The 6,057-nt window shown below is 35.9% G+C and overlaps 1 pseudogene; it reads left to right on the forward strand.

Moving 5' to 3' along the window:
* The first annotated feature begins 351 nt into the window (after nt 1–351).
* LOC138765282 (DNA-directed RNA polymerase III subunit RPC6-like) lies at nt 352–1,215 on the forward strand (annotated as a pseudogene).
* Nucleotides 1,216–6,057: the final 4,842 nt, after the last annotated feature.

The raw sequence follows: 6,057 nt of genomic DNA on the forward strand, positions 1-6,057 counted from the left end.
AAGAATTTAATGTCTTCAGGGCACTTAAGGCAGATAAGATTAACTTTAAAAATCTTCAAGGAACACGAGCAAAGGAAACAGCAGCAAGAGGAACAAGAGAAGGCACAGAGATCAGGAGGAACTACAGAAAGTGATGTCTCAGCGTAATACATTGCACACGGAGAGTGCAGAGCTGAAAACTCATGCTTTCAAAATACAGAATTTGGGAATTTGAGAAGAGAAGGTTAATCAGCATCTACAGCAAAGGAAAAGGGGGGCTCAGGGAAGAGCTAGAGTGGGTTCAAGCACCAAAGGATAAAATGAAAAGAACCTTGCAATGAAACACTGATCTTAAAATGGGGAAAGGTCGATATGAAAGTTAAGCAAGAAGCTCCTGATCCTGAAGCATTGGAAACCAGGATTTTGGAAATATGCCCGCAGTTTCCACAGGGAATCATGGGCTAAGTTATTCAGAATGACATGCCACAGGAGGAGGCAATGGTCACCAACAGGCTTCTCTCTATAGGCCAGCTAGATTTGCTGAGTGGCACTGCTGGTCTCCACTACTGCATAAAGGATTCCCAAACGGCAAGCAAAATGAAGGGATCTGACAACCAGGAGAAGTGGGTTTATCAAATCAATGAAGATGCTGGAATAAATATGGAGCAGAGATATTCGATAAAAGAGCGACCTCCCTCAAACAGAGATCAACAAAATCTTCAAGAACATGGAAAGCAAAAAAACTAAGTAAAGCAGTGAAATCAGAGGCTGCTTCAAAGAAAAAGATATACATGCTGTACAACCTGCAGCCAGAATGATTGGTGACTGGTGTAGCTTGGTACAGTGACCAAGACTTTGAGTAAGAATTTGTGGAAGTGTTGAACCAACTGTGTTTCAAGTTCTTGCAAAATAAGGCTCAGGTGGCATGGGAGAGTAAACAAAGTCCTATGATGCACAGGAACAGTTTATTTGCTTCATCTCATGAAGTTGAAATACATCTGTGAATTTGGGATCAGCAAGATGAAACTGTCAATGGAAGATATAGGAAATATCCTGAATATATTGATATACGATGGGAAGAGATGCCCATTATAGCTGCAAAGGAAGGCACTGTTGGTAGTTCCTATGATGCAAATGAAGCTGTATAGAGGAGTCAATTCAATCATCCAGCCCACTGGCCTGATAAAGACACCTTTTGGGATGTGTCCAGTGCATTTAGAAGACGAGGTAGAGTGACTTGAAGACATATTTCAGTGCATCTCAAAGACTGCTTACTTAAAGATGATCCCAGTAGATACATTTTTGTATGTTTCCAGTTTGTAGCACCACTGACGGCAGAGCTACGGAAGAAATTGCTTGGCTCAGGTTAATAGGAGCAGGGGAGAAAAAAAAACTTTAATTCTCATTCCAGCTAACTTTCATGTCACTCATGTCCGGCTGTCCCGAAACCGGAAGGGATGTCATGACGCCCTCCCCCCACCTCCCAACATGTTACTCAGTTTGCAGGCTTCGTGCCTGAAGCGGAGGTGGTCCAGTGCCATCTTAGCGTGGATCCCCAGATCATGTGGTCATCTGTCATTACGGGGACAATTCACATCTGAAACCCCACCCTCCTGGAATCCACAACACTGTTGATACATTTTAAGAAGCACGGGATCTAATAGTTACTGTGATCAGTGGAAGTTGTAGTTAAATTCTCTGTAGTGTCAAGACAGTTAAATTCTCTGTAGTGTTAATATCATTAAATTTAACTTTATAATTATTTACCAGTAAGTACATAACATTTTTGAGGGGAATGGGTGTCAGGGAAATGCTTCTGCATGAGTCATGTGTGCATGATGTCAGATACATGGAGTTACATTGTACAGGGAGTGGCAGTTTGGGTGCTATCTTAAAAATGAATCAAGACACATGTAAAGCTTCCCTTGCATGATGTTATTTTCAAAGGGGAAAATACACAACACCTCTCACTTTCAAAACGCACAGAGGCTGTAGATTAATTGGGGTATTTGGGCAACACAAGCCTGTGGGCCGAAAGGGTCTGTTACCATGCTGTATGCTTAAATGTAATTTTTTTTATTAAACATTTTTAAATGCAAAACCAAATCAAATTGAAATTTTAATTTAAAATTTTAAAGAGACATCACATATTACAGGGTATACATGTGGTAGTAGAACAAAGGAATCTCAGTGTTTGGTGCAGTTATTGCCTCACATTTTAGAAAAGTCACAATTGAAAGCAAATCTAGCATGTGAACTCATTTCCAGAGGGATAAAGCTAAATAACATGACTGCAAATAATTCTGGTAACATTTTAAAAAAGGATTGACTAGAAAATGTGGAGAGTTACCATTGTGATACTAGAAATGTAAGGGTTTACATATCTGGACAGGAAAATGTTAGATCTTTTTCCCTTTGAGCACAAGTGCCAAAAGGTTGACCTAAATGAATGCCTTAAAATCATCAAGAGTTGAAATAGAGTGAATTTAGAGAGTAAGTTTCCATGCAGCTCACAGCAAAGAGGCTGTCAAGAGGGGATCAAGAAATCAAATAAGGAATTCAGAAGAAATTAGCTTTACCCAAAGATTAGAAAGATTATGGAACACTCCACAGAAAACAAGTAGTATGCATTAATCAAACAGAAAGCCAGCCCAACAAATGATGAGTTTCATTGCTGTATATCCCACAAAACAGGACGTCCCTTCCATGTCCAGTCTGAACTATTTCAAAGCTCCTGGAAAATTTGCATCAATTCTTCCGTGGAATGTGCATAAGAGAAAATAAATCTTCCTGCTTGTTCTAAATGCAGTTATTTTAGTTAATTTTGCTCTTTGGATTACATTGTTAAATTAACCTGTGGACATTAGTCTGCCTAAGCAACCTCATAATATTCCCAAATTGATCCATCAACAAACCTCTAACTTGATGGGGGGGCGTGGCAAGATGGCGTGCCTTCCAGTCCTCTCCTGACTATCTTATTGTTTTGTCTAGAAATGCCCGTTAAAATTCTTTAAAAGTTTAGATAATTTCAGTGCTGTTAATTTAACTTATGATGGTACAATTGGTGGAAAAGAGCAAAAAAAAACGACAACAGATCATCAAAAAACTACATTTTCCAAAAGTTCAAGTTTTGGAGCCTACCTACAGGAAAGACACCGGGACTCAGCGTGAAATGGATCCCAGGAGAGAGGTACAGTGTTCAGATGTAGAGCTCTATGTTACATCAGTAGAGCCCCCTAAAGAGGGCGCCAAACAGCCTTTAGAACAAAGAGTTACTCAAAGGCATTTGTCATCTGTAGAGGTGGTGCTGCAAACTGCATCTCTTGAGATAGAACCTATACAACTTGATGTACATTATGGACTGGGGAAAACCCAGGCCAGCGACCTCCAGTCACTGCTGGAGAGGCTGTGGCTGGGGTTTCCACACGCAGTCATACTACAAGGAAGGCAACTAGAATGAAGGAAGGAACAGAAGATCCTTTGGTTATGCAGAAGAAGCAGGAATCTGTTGAGCCAAAATCTCTTCCAATTGAAAAGATTTTTGTGAATCTTGAATCTAAATTATCTTATACAATGCAGGGATTATCCAAGATTATGACTGAACTTGGTACTAGGTTTAATACTCTGGTGAAAATACATTCTCAACAGATGGCTGAGTTTGGAGCTTTTAAGCTTGAAGTGAGAGATAAATTTAATTCGTGTGAAGAAGATATAGATGAAATACGGGATCAAGTTTTTGATGTGACCAAAATGGTCGAAGACTTACAAACTCAAAATAAAAATTTGGTGAAAAAGATTGATTATTTGGAAAACCAATCCAGATGGAACAATATAAAGATTATTGGTTTGCCGGAAGGTATGGAGGGATTCCGCAGGTGCTGGGTCAAGAACATTTCCTGGAAGGTATAATACTGGAACGTGCTCATAGAGCCTTGCGTAGAAGACCTATTTCAGGTCAAAGTCCAAGACCTGTTTTGGTTCGTTGCTTGAATTATTACAACAGAGAAATAATTTTACTAGTGGCTATTAGAAATGCACAACAGAGAAAATCACCCTTGATGATTCAAAATAATCGAGTTTTCTTCTATGCGGATTTGAGTCAAGAAGTTATGTTCCAACGACGGGAATTCAATCCTGCTAAAGAGTTGTTGTGGAAGCAAGGTTACAAGGCAACCTTTAGATATCCAGCTGTTTTGAAGGTTTTTCAAGATGGTTACCAACCAAAGTTCTTTGATTCTCCAAAGGAAGCTATAGCATTTGCTCAAGAGCTGCCAATTACTCAGTTTCAACAGAGACATAGTCTGCCGTGATCTCTAAGGAGACAAGAGATGGAAGAAAAGAGCCGTGCTCCAAGAAGGAATGGTTGTAATGGTGACTCGGCAGTTGGAGCTGATTAAAAGAAGAATTGTCCCTTTTTTTTCTTTTTTTTTTTAAAGGGATATTAAATAATGATGATGTTAGTTTAAGATGAAGTGAGAGTTGGGGGAGAGAACTGGATAGGCACTATTTCCTGAAAGTCATCTGGTACGTGTGAGTTATCTCACACCCATTTTTTTTGGGAGTTACCGCATTGCGCTGTTTAGACAGGAGGGGGTATTTTTAACCTCCTACCCGTTTTTTTTTTAAACTTTTTTTTGTATTATTAGATTAAAGAGTGAAGGGGTTTTTTTTGTTTATTAAAAAAAAGCATAAGAAAGTATTTGATTGTTTAAAAAACTAAAAATTGACGTGGTTTTTTTTGTAAAGTTTATTCAGTAGATAAGGAATATTTGAAATTTAAATGTGAATGGGATGGATAAGTTTTTTTAATATTTTTTCTTTAACTTTAAGGTGAAAGGAGTGGTAATTCTGGTGTATATTATTTTGCTATTTTAGTTATAGAACGAAGGGAATAATGGTGAAAGTTATAAATTGAAGTGTACAATTCTTAATGAGGCTTGAATTTTGTTTGTGGTTTATGCTCCATTTGTTGAAGATATAGATTTCGTTGTAGATGTGTTTTTATTATTTGGATATCTGAATTTTAACGTAATGATTGGGATATTTAAATGTGGTATTGGAGCTTTTATTGGATAACTATTCAAGAGTAAAAGGGAAAAATGGTGGAAGAGTACTAAAATTGAATTGTACAATGCTTAATGAGGTTTGAATTTTGTTTTAAGATGGTGGTTTATGTGACTAACATGATGATAGATGTGAAGTTAGTTGATATTTGGTGAAGGTTTATCTCTATAGAGAAAGTTTTTTTTCATCTTGTTTTTTTCATGATACAATTTTTTTTAAGATTTGATTATTGTTTAAGAATTTTTGATAGATAATGTTACTACTTTACTAATTTTTTTATATTAAATTTGAGTTAAATATATGTTTCATCTTAACTCCGTTTGTTAAATATATGCATTTAAGTTTGATTTAAATATGTTTTTTAAGTCTGATATCTTAGTATTAATTACTTTTCTTTTTGTTAGTATTTTAATCGGTTATGTTTTTGTTTTTTTTTGTAAGTGTGTTTTTTTCTCACATATATTATTAACTTTATTAATTCTTTGCTCTTTATTTTGGGGGGGAAAGGGGGGGTTGGACTAATTTGAGTTGGGTTATTAATGTGTAATAATTATTGGGGAGGGTATAGTTTATTTAGATTACTGATACTGTATTGTAATTTTATTATTTTATTCTTAATATTTTTTTAATGTAATCCTATATGTTATTCATGTTATAAAATCTTAAATAAAGTTTAAAAAAAACCTCTAACTTGATAATAACAAAAAAGTATTCAATGGTATTTCATATTTTTCCTTCATTCTTTGAAAATATCCTGTTTCATAACAAATCTGTACAAATTTAATTCCTTTTTGATTCATATTTTCAAAAGATGATTATTAATCATAAAAGGAAAAAAGTTTATTCTGATACAAAGGTGTCTTCATAGAAACTTTATGACATGTACCTATCTCTTCATTTATCCTATTCCACATTTCCATCAAGTGTATCAAAATTGGTGAATTATATTTACATAACAACTTTAAATTCATGTACAAATTGATCCCTCTTATTCTTATTAATTTGATTTAATTC

This window comes from Narcine bancroftii, chromosome 5 (assembly GCF_036971445.1).
Source record: "Narcine bancroftii isolate sNarBan1 chromosome 5, sNarBan1.hap1, whole genome shotgun sequence".
Classification (NCBI taxonomy): domain Eukaryota; kingdom Metazoa; phylum Chordata; class Chondrichthyes; order Torpediniformes; family Narcinidae; genus Narcine; species Narcine bancroftii.